The sequence below is a fragment of the Nomascus leucogenys genome, chromosome 5 (genome assembly GCF_006542625.1).
Source record: "Nomascus leucogenys isolate Asia chromosome 5, Asia_NLE_v1, whole genome shotgun sequence".
Lineage (NCBI taxonomy): Eukaryota > Metazoa > Chordata > Mammalia > Primates > Hylobatidae > Nomascus > Nomascus leucogenys.
In genome coordinates, this window is record NC_044385.1 from 16,634,308 (window position 1) to 16,650,336 (window position 16,029).

Sequence of the window (16,029 nt, forward strand, 5' to 3'; positions counted from 1 at the left end):
CCAGGAATATAGTTGCTCTTAAGTCCTGTTGATTATCTTTTGCAATATCTCTTATAGTGCCAGGAATATAGTTGCCCCTACCTACTGATTATTTAACAAATAAATTAATGAATCCCTTTGATATGGTTTGAATCTGTGTCCCTGCCCAAATCTCACGTTGAAGTATTATCCCCAATGTGGGAGGTAAGGCCCTTTGGAAGGTGATTTGATCATGGGGGCGGATTCTCAAGAATGGTTGAGCACCATTCCCTTGATGCTGTCCTTGCAATAGTGAATGAATTTTTATGAGATCTGGTTGTCTAAAAGTGTGTAGCACCTCCCCCACCCCTGGCTCCTGCTTCAGTCATGTAAGACTCCTCACTCCCCTTTTGCCTTCTGCCATGATTGGGAGTTTACTGAGGCCTCCCCAGTAGCAGAAGCCACTATACTTCTTGTACGGCCTGCAGAACCATGAGCCAATTAAACCTCTTTTCTTTATAAATTACCCAGTGTCAGGTATTTCTTAATAGCAATGTGAGAATGAACTAATACACCCTTCTTTCCATTTCCACCACCACTACCCAAAGTCAAGAATAAATGAACATATATTTAGTACCTGTGATGTCCAGTTAAGAGCCAAAAAGACAGCAATAGGGTTCCTCTCCTCAAGGAATTTAAGGTCAATAAAAGGAACTGAACATACCATAGCAATAGCCTTGTAACTGGTCTCTACTTCTTCCATCTCTTGCTACTCTAACCCATGCCGTTTGTGCTAGTAGTTTCACTGTCCTGAAATACGCCATTGATCGCATTACCCAGCCAATTGTCTCTATAATGCTTTGATGTTGGTAATAGATAGTCCAAACTCCTCAGGGTAGCTTTGAAGTCACTGGTCCAGGAAAATTCTCACTGAAGCTCCTTAGTATTGCCCACAACTCATGATGTACCTTTTCTATCTAAACTAATTGTATCATTGTTCATTAAACATACCCTGTACTTCTACCCCTTGAAAATATACCTTTCCCCTACAAATAACCTCCCCATTCATTTTTCATATCCAAATCCTTTCTGCCTTTTAAAATCCTGTTCAAATTCAAACTTATTCAGAAAATCTTATCTCTACCTCATAGGTGAGTCTCATTTATTTCTTCAACAACATATGTTAATTGAGTCTTTACTGGTTGCAAAGGAGCAAAGGACTATATTCAGTGCTAAAGATGCATGGCATTCCCTTCTCGGGACTTTTATTATCTTCTTTATCCATAGCATTCCTTTAACAATAATTGTCTGCTTCCCTATAGCATCAGTTTTACTGTTTTAAGACAGAAATTGAGTCTTTTTTATTGGATCTTGTACAGTATCTTACATGTAATAAATTCTTAAATTATTATTGACTTGATGTGAAACAGAAATTCTGGTCCTGTTTAATCTTGTCTTCACCCAATGAATGTCTGTAAACTCATGAAGAGCCTAATGAAGCGATTGAAACTTCCCAAAAATTAAAGAATGTTACTTATTTCTACAATTCAAGGAAAATTATTTGTAATGTCTATGGAAAGAATTGATATCTGCTCTTTTCCCAAAGTGAACAATCCATTCTTTAGCGTGAAAAAGTCTACCCTTGTCTACACAGTGGCCAGCTTAAAGTGCTTAAAGCACTGGATTTTAGCACCTACTATCATTATTACATGTTGCCTTGTGGCTTGTGAGCCCTGTATTCTAAAAGTCATATTTAAAAAGAGTGTGGTTTATTTATTTTCATAGTTTAGTTATTTGCTTAGAAGATGAATATATTATAAAACTTTTAAAGTGTAAGTATACATGTGTAGTGGGTCTGTAAATTTCATTCACACTACAACTCACATACACAGGAAAATGTTAAATTTTCTCTGTAACTGATTTGATCTTCTTCACTAGCCTCTATTGCCTGGGTAGTATGACATAAACCTTAAGTTTTTGCTTAATGCTGTTAACTGATACAATAACTTAAACAGTAAATTTTCATTTTTATAGATAAAAATAATCAGTATCAGATTTCCTTTCTATCCTTTCCTTGCTTCTCTCCAAGACAGGAAAATGTGTGGCTGGCTGTGGCCTTGTGGCCACAAAGGAAAACTTCCTCAGAAACTACAGTGTCCTTGTACTCTTTCCTCTGACCTCCACAATAACGACCACATCCTCCAGGGTACATCTTGTCTTTACAGCATCCTGGGGTCTGCAGTCAGTGTAATTTGTAGCTGGGTATCTCTCAGCTGGGTCAGAGGCTAGTAGAGCTCCCTGCATAATTTGGCCTTATTAATACTGAAGATTCTTCTGCATTTTTATTGTGTTCCTTTGTATTCTGACTCAGGCGGCCGCTTCTCAGCTGTAACTGCTTTTTACATAATAGGCCCCTGTTTCAGGACCACCAGTTCTCAACTCAGCTACTTGCCATGTCCTCTCTTAGAGGCTTGTAGGAACTTCTCAGTCCTTCCCAAGGCATCCAGAAACAAAGAGTAGCTAAAAAAGTTTAAAAACTGCCTTTTATCTGTCTCTAAACTCATCCACCAATTTTAATCTGCTGTGGCCTTGACCAGCTTAGGTGGAAAAGAGGATATTAGAACTCATTATCTCCCTACCTGTTCCTTTCCTTTTTTCCACAATACCCAAGACGGAAAGGCCACTTCTACTTTCCCCTTTCTAAGACTCTATGGTGCCTTTTTCTGAGCCCTAGATCTAGATATGCTAAGGGGGAGATGAAGGCATTCGAAAAATCCTCTATCTTGATAAAGCCTGTCTTGCAAGATTATTGCCTTTGTGTAAAATATCATCTTAAATGTCACAAGCTGAATATTAACTCTTTGTTTTCCTTTTGCGTTCCTCTGTAACAGTTCTAACTGCCATTCCCTAACTTCATGTCTTGAGCTGACTAAGGAGAAGTTCACAAAGGCAGAAAAGTAAGAGAAAGCATATTAATATGTTCCAAGCTATTATTCCTATTAATGGTGGTATTGATATTGTAAGTTAAAATAGTATAAGTAATATTGTAAATATTTTATTGTAAATAAAATACTGGTAAGATAGAGTTCTAACTCTGGGGTGGATGATATAAATGGCAGAAAACATTTTACTTACTAATCTGCACATATTGCAGGGTTCCATGTGAGGGAATGCAACCTGGCTAAATACCAGTCTGAAAAGTTGAGAGATAAAATGGTGAATTCCGAAAGTCCCACTGGTGTTATCCTAGATCAGTTATTTTTAATAGTCCAAAATATGGCTATCCATTATAAGGAATAAATAAGTCCAAAAAGGGCAAAGTAAGATACTATAGAACTTAGTAAAAAAAAGTCCACTGCTCATGCCTGTAATCCCAGCACTTTGGAAGGCCGAGGCGGGTGGATCACGAGGTCAAGAGATCAAGACCATCCTGGCTAACATGGTGAAACCCCGTCTGTACTAAAAACACAAAAAATTAGCCAGGCATGGTGTCACGCGCCTATAGTCCCAGCTACTCGGGAGGCTGAGGTGGGAGAATTGCTTAAACCTGGGAAGCAGAGATTGCAGTGAGCCGAGATAGTGCCATTGTACTCCAGCCTAGGTGACAGAGCAAGGCTCCGACTCAAAAGAAAAAAAAATTAATTTACAATGTGTAATTAATTTTCACTTTCTTGTTAGTTGATTTTCGTTTTGTGGATGATCTGAGTCAAGCCAGTGCCCTTTTCCTGATTATGCCTTTCTCATCATCCAGGCTATTAGTTGTCCATGCCGTCCTGCCTCTGGGTTATGGTTTCTAACTGTGGAATACTGAAAGTAAGAGAAAGTCAAGTCTATGGTTTTAGTGAGACACAAAGAAAAACTAGTTTGTATGATAGAGAAAGGGAGTAGGGAAGATGTCTGCCAACATTTCAAAATTAGATATCAATGACATAATATTGTTTCCTTAATTTTTCAAAATAGATACCAACTATTTAATATTGGTTCATTAATTTATCCATTCTTTATTCACCAAACATTTTTAAACATCTGTCATTTTACTAAGCACAGTGCTAGGTCCTAGGCAAACACAGATGAATAAAAAGCAAAGAACTCACAGTCTAGTGGGAAAGGCCAATTTATAAACTAAGTTTATGAATAAAATAACTAATACTAAAACTAATATATTACTAATATTAAGATTATTCTGGTGGCCGGGCGTGGTAGCTCACGCTTATAATCCCAGCACTTTGGGAGGCCGAGGCGGGCGGATCATGAGGTCAGGAGATCGAGACCACAGTGAAACCCCGCCTCTACTAAAAATACAAAAAAATTAGCTGGGCATGGTGGCGGGCGCCTGTAGTCCCAGCTACTTGGAGAGGCTGAGGCAGGAGAATGGCGTGAACCCGGGAGGCGGAGCTTGCAGTGAGCCGAGATTGCGCCACTGCACTCTAGCCTGGGCGACAGAGCGAGACTCCGTCTCAAAAAAAAAAAAAAAAAAAAATATATATATATATATATACATATAATTATATATATATATATATTATTCTGGTGATATGCATGATGGCTAGGCATGTTGAAATGTACATTTATTATTTTCAAACATGTGAGGTCATTGATCTATTAAGATACCTGCAAGGGCTCACAGTCTATTTAAATGCATCAGCTCCATGGCAGGGATTCTTCACCATATTAGGATCATGGACTTCTTTGATAATTGGTAAATGTTATGGAGTCTCTCCCAAGAAAAATAAAAATATGCTCATTTATGTGTGGCCTTTTAGGGAATTTATGGACCCTCTGAAATCCATACATGAGTCCCTGATTACATTTCATGTTCTATTATTTTTACTCCTAGAAAACACGTTTTTAATAGACTTTGCAAATGGAGCATCTGTTTTATGTGTCCACTAAGCATCCTCCTCCAGAAGCAGGAAGGGAGGATGCTTAGTGGACAAATAAAACAGATGCCTTATATAATGCTTTATACTTTAAAAGCATGCATATAAAATTGATAAAATCCACAGTGTGCTTTTTTAGCATCATTATGAATATTTTTGTTCAGAGAAGCTTTGATAAACTGTATTAAAAAGCACTCACTTCCTGCCACCTCAAGCTATGTTACTGAATTTTAACGAGAATTCAGTTCTCATTATGCACTGTCATGCATGAGTAGGGATTTAAAAATTTTTTTTTATTGTCTACAGAAATATTGGAAACCAACTAAATTCTAATGAAAGAATGATTAACCTATTCAATGAAATAGTTGGCAACCATTAAAAATGACTATTAGCAAGAGTTTATAATAACATAGGAAAGTGTTTGTTTTGATGTTAAGTGAAAAAAAAGGAGGCTGCAGACTTCCTTCTCCTGTTAGGATATAGAAAGTCACAAGAGACAATCGTTCTCATCCTAACACCAAAAGCAAGACAGATAAGCTATAAAATAATATTTTTAAAACTTCTCAGAGAACTGAGGATGCAAAGAAACCTAAATAAGCTAAACTTCAGAAGGCAACAAGTCTTCACAGAAGAGGAAGAGTTCATGTCTTCTCTTATCTCTGATGGAATGGCAGGAAAAAGAGGACTCTGCCTTACCTGGTGAACGAAGAGAAGCCAACCAAAACTTTAACGAATATAATAGCCTTATGTGGTTGGACATAACAGATCGGAATTCAAAGGATCCCCAGCCGCATAGCAAGTGTGTACCCACCCACAAACTCTTTCATTAACTTTTCATAGGATGCTCAAGGATAGCATACATATGAGTGGGCAGGATAGCATGGAGACAGATACCTTTTCAGGTGTGCAAAGCATCTTCTAAGTGCAATGCAGCTGCCCTTGGAATGAGGGAGGCAGAGGAGGAGAGCTCAGAGAAGTCCAGCCTAAATACCTGTAGCTTTCAGTTCCAAATGCTTGGGGAAGAGAAAAAGTGCTGAGAGAAATCTTGCTCAAGCAATCTAGGTTTTCAGAGAGTGGAAAGAAACTGTCCTCCAAAGACTGCAATACAGTAAAACAGAGATCTCCTGAGGTATAGAAAGCTGGGGGTAGTATTGGAGAACAAGGAGAACTCCTCAATAACCACAAAAACTGACAGCCAAGCTGTAAAGGAGAAAATCACCCATCACTTAAAGAACTGAAAACCATGAGGTCAGGAGATCAAGACCAGCCTGACCAACATGGTGAAACCCTGTTTCTACTAAAAATACAAAAAAATAAGCAGGGGTGGTGGCATGTGCCTGCAATCCCAGCTACTCAGGAGGCTGAGGCAGGAGAATTGCTTGAACCCGGGAGGCGGAGGTTGCAGTGAGCTGAGATAGTACCATTGCACTCCAGCCTGGGTGACAGAGTGAGACTTTGTCTCAAACAAACAAACAACAACAAAAAAAAAACTGATAACCCAGCTGTAAAGTACAAAAAGATCTCTGGAAACTTGCCATTGCTCAGACCTCAAGCCCTGCGGAAAAGAAAATCCTAATTCTACCATCAAAACATTTACAGACAATAGTGAACTAAAGATATAACAAATCATCTTTTGTTTGACAATGATTATTATCAAACTAAAGATGCAACAAAGCCCTGATTCAGCTCAACTACTGAACAGATTGATCCAGTCCCCAGCTCTAGTGGCCTGACATAAGGAAGGACATTCACTTTTCTAGAGAAAAATATTATTTACTTTATTCTTTACTATTTTTATACGTATCATCCTGTATGTAATCAGAGAGAAAAATGAGAAACCAACTACATGTCTAACAATGAAAGAATAATCAAATGAAATATTTTGCAATCATTAAAAATGATGATTAGCAAGAGTATATAATAATATGGAAAAGCATTTGTTTTGATGATAAACGGAAAAAGGAAGCTACAGACTTCTTCCTGTTAGGATGTAGAAAGTCAAGGGATTAATAAAAAAATCACAAGACACACAGAGGCAAGAAAATGTTTGGGAGGCCAAGGAAGGAAGATTACTTGAGGCCAGGAGTTCAAGACCAGCCTGGGCAACATGGTGAGACTCCATCTCTACAAAAAATTTAAAAATTAGCTGGGCACGGCCAGGTGCAGTGGCTTACACCTGTAATCCCAGCACTTTGGGAGGCTGAGGCGGGTGGATCACAAGGTCAGGAGATCAAGACCGTCCTGGCAAGCATGGTGAAACCCCGTCTCTACTAAAAGTACAAAAAATTAGCTGGGCGTGGTGGCAGGCGCCTGTAGTCCCAGCTACTCGGGAGGCTGAGGCAGGAGAATGGCGTGAACCAGGAGATGGAGCTTGCAGTGAGCCAAGATCACACCACTGCACTCCAGCCTGGGTGACAGAGTGAGACTCCATTTCAAAAAAAAAAAAAAAATTAGCTGGGCACAATGGTGCATGCCTGTAATCCCAGCTACTCAGGAGGCTGAGGCAGGAGGATCACTTGAGGCTGGGAGGTTGAGGCTGCAGTGAGCCGTGATCATGCCACTGCACTACAGCCTGGGTGACAGACCAAGACCTTGTCTCAAAAAAATAAATAAATAAAATAAATAAAAAACAGGAAAAGAAAAGAAAATGTAACTGATAGAAAAATAAGAAAGAAAACACCCAATAGAAGCAGACCCAGGAATGGCCCTGACATTAGAATGGTTGGACAAGAACTTTAAAATAACTATTTAAAAATGCTAAGCAATCTAGTAGAAAAAGGTGGACAACATGCATGCAAAGAAGAGAAATTTGGCACAGACATTGAATCTATTTTTTTACAAAGGAACCAAATGGAAAAATTAGAAATAAAAAATATGATATCGGAAGAGAAGAATTTATTAGATGAGCTTAAAAGCAAACAGGACACACCAAGGGAAAAAAGAATCAATGAACCTAAATACAGGAAATAGAAAGTATTCAAGTGAGGAAAATGAAGAGATAATGACTGAGTAGGCTCTAAAAATTGAAGATATCAACTCATAAATCCAAGAAGTTGAGCAAACCCCAAAGAAAAATATCTGGGCACATCATAATCAAAGAGCTGAAAAACAAAGATAAAGAGTAAATTTAAAAAGCAGTTAGAAAAAGAGAGAGAGAGAGAGAAAGACATACTAAATACAGGAAACAATGGATAACTTTTCACAGAAACAATGGAAGAAAATGGAAGATAAAATGCTGAAAGAAAGAAACTAAATCTATAATCATATATTCAGTGAAAATGTCCTTCAAAAATTAAGGCAAAATAAAGACATTTTCCAACAAAAAAAAATAGCTGAGAGAATTTGTCTTCAGTAGAGTTAGCTTACAAGTTTTTCAGACTGAAGAGAAATGATGCTGGATGGAACCCAATATAAACAGGAAAGAATGGAGAGTGCTAGAAGGTGTAATATGTGGCTGGGTGCAGTGGCTCATGCCTATAATCCCAGCACTTTGGGAGGCTGAGGAGGGCAGATCACCTGAGGTCAGGAGTTTGAGACCAGCCTGCCCAACATGGCAAAACCCCATTTCTACTAAAAAATACAAAAATTAGCCAGGTGTGGTGGTGCATGTCTGTAATCCCAGCTACTTGGGAGGCTGAGGCACAAGAATTGCTTAAACCCAGGAGGCGGAGGTTGCAGCGAGCTGAGATAGTGCTACTGCACTCCAGCCTGAGCAACAGAGTAAGACTCTGTCTCAAAAAAAAAAAAGTGTAATATGTGGTTCAAAGAAAAAGTTCAAAAATATATTCATCTTTTAAATATATTTAAAATTTTATTTTCAAAATTATTCATGTTTTAAAACAAAAATTAACAATGCATTGTATGGTTTATAGTGTATATGAAGGGAAATATAAGATAATGAGAACACAAAGAGTGGAGGTGGATAATGAAAGTGTGTAGCTGTAACATTCTTACATTGTTCATAAAGTTGAACATTATTTGAAGTTTGAACTTGGTAACTGAGAAATATGTATTAAAATTTCTAGAGCAAACTCTAAAACTAACACAAACAGGAATGACTAAAAAGCAAATAGAGGAGGTAAAATATAGTAAAAATAATACATACAAAATAATGAGTTATACAAAAGAGGAAGAAACAGAAAGAACAGAGAAAATATTATAAAAACCAAATAAGATAGGATACTTAAACCAACCATATCAGTAATTACATTAATTATAAATGGAATAAACACTTATTTAAAAGATGGTGATATTAGATGGACAAAAGGCAAGATTTTCCTATATGTCGCTTACAAGAAATACACTTAAAATATAAAGTTATAGAGATATTAAAAACATATGCCATGAAAAATGTAAGAACTGGTGAAATCCAACTAAGTCTGTAGTTTAGTCAATAGTACCCTACCAATGTCAATTCTAGGTTTTGATCATTGTGGTTTGGTTATATAATACATCATCACTGGGGGCTAGGTAAAGGGTACCTGGGACCTCTGTACCATTTTTGCAACTTCTATGTGAATCATTCTTTCTTTTCTATAAGAAATGGCTGGTGTTTGCAGCTAAGTACATTTTTTTCCTTTTTTTCAGCTTGCGCCTACTTATAGTAGTTCAAAGATCCAAAGGCCACCTTTCATTTTATAATGTCTCTGTACTTCTTAATCCAAGCTGAGTATGTTTTCACCAATGCAATTCTCTAAAAATATGGTAGGTTTCCTAAGAATCTTATTGGGATTTGATTCATTCAACAAAAGCCACACTCACAAATAAGAATAAAAATAAGCCCTTTCTATGTTGGGCTCCCTGTAAGGTTGCTGTGGGACAACTTAAAGATTTTTAAAAGCCCCATTGTTTAATTCAGAGGATCTTCAAGAAATGCTTTTAAGATTTTAATAGAAACTTTGGTCTACTTGCAAAGGTCTGTGATGTACCTTTCAAATCTTTTCAAGATCTTAAAGAGTTGTACAGTCACACTCTTGGCTTTCTCTCTAGACCATATTTTCTTGAAAGTGAACTTGATTTGATCTCTGTCTAAACGCCATTTCTTAATTTTTAACATTGTTTTTCATGTGAAGAGCCTGAAAATAAAAAACAGCATTGTGTTGACACCTAGGAAGTTCTGGATTGTTAATATATTTTCCATTGTAGTAAAGAAACATGTACTATAAAATTTACCCTCCCAACAATTTCCAAGTATAATATTGTCAACTGGATGCTCTGTGTCATACAGACCTCCCCATCTTGCATGACTGAAACTCTATATATGCCAAATAACAACTCCTCACCTCCACCTTCCACCAGCCTCTGGAAACTACCATTCTACTTTCTGTTTCTGTAATTTTGACTCCTTTAGATACCTCATATAAGTGAGTCATGCAGTATTTTTTGTGACTGATTTCACATATGTCTACTTTGTAACATGAGAGAATTTCCTTCCTTTTTAAGACTGAATAATATTCCATTGTATGCAATATACTGCATTTTGTTTTACCCATTCATCTGTCAGCAGGCATTTAGGTTGCTTCTACCTCCTGGCTATTGTGAATAATGCTGCAATGAACACGAGTGGACACATATCTCTTTGAGATCCTGTTTGTAGTTCTTTTGGATATATATCCAGAACTGAAATTGCTGGATTATATAGTACTTCTATTTTTAATTTTGCTGATTGTTAATATATACCAGTTATTTATTTTGCTTGTCTCTATCTGTACCTTATGATAAGTAGCTTAAAGAAACTAGGTGACACTTTTGATGTCTGTCTGGAAATCCCCTTAGCTGGATCCATCAGTTCAGTAGATACATTATCTATTTTTCATGTCTCCACAGGTAATAACTCTACCAAACTTACCATCACTATATAACAACAATCTCCTTTCATCCAACTTTGTGTAAACCGAAAATAAAATTTTAAGGCCCTCCAACCATCCAAATGGATCCCTCCTCTCAGCCGAGGGCATTCCAATGTTAACCTGAAAACACTAGTTCAGGCCATGATGGGAAGGGGGAGCGGGACATGCCTCATTATACCCTCCTTTCTTTTGGAATTGCTGATGGAACAGACTCTTTAAGTCTGATAAGAAACATTTACAATCTATTCTCTCCGAAGCCTGCTACCTGGAGGCTTCATCTGCATGATAAAACCTAGGTCTCCACAGCCTCTTTCTGCAACCCAGACATTTCTTTCTATTGATAATAACTCTTTCACAAATTGCCAATCAGAAAAATTTTAAATCTCTCTATGACCTGGAAGTCCCTGCTTTGAGCTGTCTCACCTTTCCAGACTGAACCAATGTATATTTTACATGTATTGATTGATGTCTAATGTCTCCCTAAAATGTATAAAACCAAGCTGTACTCAAACCACCTTGGGCACATGTCGTCAGGACATCCTGAGGCTGTGTCACAACTGTGTCCTTAACTTTGGCAAAATAGACATTTTTTTTGACAGAGATCTGTCTCAGATACTTTTGGGTTCATGTTCCAGTAACATTTTTCTCACTTTTCTTTGAGCCCTTACCAATAGCCCCCTTAAGGGCCATTAGACTTCAGCTAACAGTATTCTTAAGGTGCTTCTAACTTCCTCCCACTGCTTGCTCCCATGTTTTATTTGGCAGCACCCCATTTGCAGTTACCAAAATCTGCTCCAGTCTATATCCTGCATAATTAATCACCCCAAATCTTAATGGCTTAAAAAAAAACAGCAATTATCATTTTATTGCTTTTTCTCATGGTTGGGGAGCTTTGATTGAACTCAGGTGGTTCTTGCTCAGGATTTCTCATGCAGTCAGACTGGGGCTAGAGCTGCCTTGAAACCTTCCTTACTCACATATATGGTTGATGCTGCCTTCCAGCTGGGACCTCACCTGGCCTATTAGCTGTAACACTTACACATGGCCTGAGGTCGTCCCTTACTCATGTAACTAAAATTCAACAGCATTCATCTCAAAAGGAAAAGAGTGCTAGATGAAAACAGTATTGCCTTGTATGACTTTAGCTTAGAAGTCTTAAACATGTGTTGGGCTGGATTTGGCTCCCAAGTAATTGTTTAAACTTTACCTTCTCTTTATTACCTCTACCTTTATTGGGAATTTTTTATATTTTTCAGTTTTATAGGATACCTTATACTTACTTTTAACATCTGTACAAATTGTTGTCTTTTCAAAATCTTATCCCATTTCTTTACATAATATTTGTACTTGGTTTCAGCATGACAAGCAGATATTTCACCATGTTTTGGCTGACTTCTTCAAGCCCATGGATCTTTAACCCAGTCTCTTCTTCAGAGATATTTGTATTTTTGTTTGTTGGTTTCTTTATTTATTCTTAATATTCCATTTTTTAAAAATTTGTCCTCCAGAATTTTAACTAAACTCCCAGACTTTCAAATATTCTGGAGTCCAAAATTTTCTTAATTGCATTTCTGGGATGTATGTCTTTAAAGAACGGAAATTCTTGTCCAGGGTTATTTCCTAAATTATTGGCTAGACTTTCTGGATCAAATTTAACTTTGGCCATATGGCATGTAGCATGACTTTAATCAGGAAGAATATTAAGGATGAATATGCTTCTTGAACTGTCTTGTAGTCCATTTATCAACACAAGATCTCTTTATTGTAAGGAATGATTTCGTGGAATTACTTTTAACCCCTGTAGAGGAAGAGTGTTCAGGTTATATTTAAGTTTCTCCAAGTTTGTTAATTTTCTCTATCTGTGAATTTCTTCCAGTCTTCATAACATGCTTAGTAGAATTCTATGGTAGTCTTCTCTATGGTAGGCTGAAGTTTTTTTTTGTTTTGTTTTCAATGGAGTACTCATTTTGTACTCTATTAAAACCCTTTGATTTAATTAATCTCTCCCTCTCTCACTTTCTCTCTTTCTTCCAGGTAGAAAAAAAATAACAGGAATCCAGACAGAATAAAGAATGAAACTATGGACACAGGCATGAGAGAAATGCACTTATTTGTGGCAGTACTGATGCAGACATAACGGGAGAGGTGGTAAGAGCTGAGACTGGAAAAACAGAGTGGAGCCAGTGTGCAGAGGATCCAATATGGCACCCTAAGGGGTCTGACTTCATCCTGCAGTGGTGAATGGGAAATCACCTAAGTTTATTGTTATTCGTAAGCACAGGGGCAGTATACAATTTTTGCGTTGAGAAAGGAGAATTCTGAAATGGTAGTTTTGAATGGTGGATTTAAAGTGGGAGACAGATTTGAGCCTTTAACATTGCAGTTTAAAAATAAACAGAAAGAATTTTAAAAAGCAAGTGGGAGATAGATATTGAAAGCAGGAAGACCACTCAGGAGATAGCCACAATAGTCTAGAGAGAGATGGGGAAGGTCAGTTGTATGTCAGACCAAGCAGCATGTTTGAAACACTGAAGAGAAAAGCTCCAGTGATCCACGTATGAGTGGCCTGACCTACAGAGTATCGAGGAGAAGGCGAGGAAGGCATTAGAAAGAACTAGACATGGGTTGAACTCTTGGTAGCCTGACTAGTGCCTGACTGTTCTTCAAGACTCTCTCCTGAATAGATTTGACCTTTTGGACCTGGTAGGAGCCCCTTTGATCACTTGTTACCAGCCATTGCTACCTCCTGGAGCGCCCTTTAATCTGGAGACCCCTTTGATCACTTGTTACCAGCCATTGCTACCACCCTGCACCATTGCAAAGTGGATTGTATGTGACTCTTCTCAAAACCCCTAGAACTATGTGCACACATCATTGTAGCACTCCTTATATGACATGTACTGTGATCACTTGTTAGCCTCACATGATCTGGCCCTTGCCTACTTCTTTGATACCATTTTTTTTTTTTTTAGGACTAGAAGGAATTTTATTAATTTTTTTTGCACACAAAACAATAAACATTTTCTAAAAATACATACAAACAAAATGCATATCAAAATTAGGAAGGCTGCACATGGGAAGATGGGGAGTAGAAATGGGGGGTGGGAATTAAAGAAAATAAGTGAGAGAGGAACTTTGTATAGATCAATGATACTAACTCAATCCTCTATTTGACAAAGAAGAAGGAGAAGGAAGAGGAAGAAAAAGAAAGTGGGATAAAGCATCAGAAAGGGAGGAAAATAGAAAAAATTTGAGTATGACTCCAGGGTAGACCTGTTTTGTTGTCGCTGGGTTGGTTGGTTGGTTTGTCTGTTGTATTTTTCATATGTTTCGCCATGTTGGCCAGGCTGGTCTCGAACTCCTAGCCTGAAGTGATCAACCCGCCTCGGCCTCCCAGAGTGCTGGGACTACAGGCGTGAGCCACCACGTCCAGCCCCCACATTGCGTCTGGCCTCCGTGGTAGACTTCCCAGACAGGGCGGCTGGGCAGAGGCGCTCCCCACATCCCAGACGGGGCGGCCTGGCAGAGGCACTCCTCACTTCTTCCCAGATGGGGCAGCTGGGCAGAGGCACTCCTCACTTCTCAGATGGGGCGGCCGGGCAGAGGCGCTCCTCACATCCCAGACAATGGGCGGCCGGGCAGAGGTGCTCCTCACTTCCCAGACGGGGCAGCCAGGCAGAGGCGCTCCTCACTTCCCAGACGATGGGCGGCCGGGCAGAGACGCTCCTCACTTCCCAGACGGGGAGGCTGGGCAGAGACGCTCCTCACTTCTTCCCAGACGGAGCGGCCGGGCAGAGGCGCTCCTCACTTCCCAGACAGGGTGGCCGGGCAGAGGCGCTCCTCACTTCCCAGATGGGGCGGCCGGGCAGAGGCGCTCCTCACATCCCAGACAATGGGCGGCCGGGCAGAGGCGCTCCTCACTTCTTCCCAGACGATGGGCGGCCGGGCAGAGGCGCTCCTCACTTCCCAGACGGGGCAGCCGGGCAGAGACGCTCCTCACTTCTTCCCAGATGGGGCGGCCGGGCAGAGGTGCTCCTCACTTCCCAGATGGGGCGGCCGGGCAGAGGCACTCCTCATTTCCCAGAGAGGGCGGCCGGGCAGCGGCGCTCCTCACTCCCCAGACGATGGGCGGCCGGGCAGAGGTGCTCCTCACTTCCCAGATGATGGGTGGGTGGCGGGGCAGAGACGCTCCTCACTTCCTACAAGGGGTGGCGGCTAAGCAGAGGCGCTCCTCACTTCCCAGACAGGGCGGCCTGGCAGAGGCGCTCCTCACATCCCAGATGATGGGTGGCCAGGCAGAGGCACTCCTCACTTCTTCCCAGACGGGGCGGCCGGGCAGAGGCACTCCTCATTTCCCAGACGGGGCGGCCAGGCAGCGCGCTCCTCGCTTCCCAGACGATGGGCGGCCGGGCAGAAGTGCTCCTCACTTCCCAGACGATGGGCGGGCGGCGGGGCAGAGACGCTCCTCACTTCTAGACGGGGTGGTGGCTAAGCAGAGGCGCTCCTCACTTCCCAGACGGGGCGGCCTGGCAGAGGCGCTCCTCACATCCCAGATGATGGGTGGCCAGGCAGAGGCGCTCCTCACTTCCCAGACGATGGGCGGGCGGCCGGGCAGAGACGCTCCTCACTTCCTAGAGGGGGTGGCGGCTGGGCAGATGCGCTCCTCAGCTCCCAGATGGGGCGGCCAGGCAGAGGCGCTCCTCACATCCCAGACGATCGGCGGCCAGGCAGAGACGCTCCCCACCTCCCCCATGGAGCGGCGGCCGGGCAGAGGCTGCAATCCCAGCACCCTGGGAGGCCAAGGCAGGCGGCTGGGAGGCGGAGGCTGCAGCGAGCCAAGACCACGCCACCGCACTCCAGCCCGGGCAACACCGAGCACCCAGTTAGCGAGACTCCGTCTGCAGTCCCAGCACCTCGGGAGGCCGAGGCAGGCAGACCACTCGAGGTCAGGAGCTGGAGACCAGCCTGGCCAACATGGCGAAACCGCGCCTCCAGCCAAAGGACAAAAACCAGGTAGGGGTGGTGGCGCGCGCCCGCAATCCCAGGCAGCCCGCAGGCCGAGGCAGGAGAATCACGGGAGCTGGAGGGAGGCAGGGAGTCTGCAGCGTGCCGAGTATACTCCAGCCCGGGCAAGAGGGAAGAAAAGAAGGAAGGAAGGAAGGAAGGAGGGAAGGAGGGAAGGAGGGAGGGAGGGAGGTAGGAAGGAGATACCATTTTTTTTCCCTTTCCTGCATATTGTGTAATTTTCCAATCTGTCACTTTAATAAGAAATCTATATGTTTTATGTGATGTGATGAGTTCAAGGATTATTAGAGCTGAAAGGAATTGTGGGTTTTCAACTA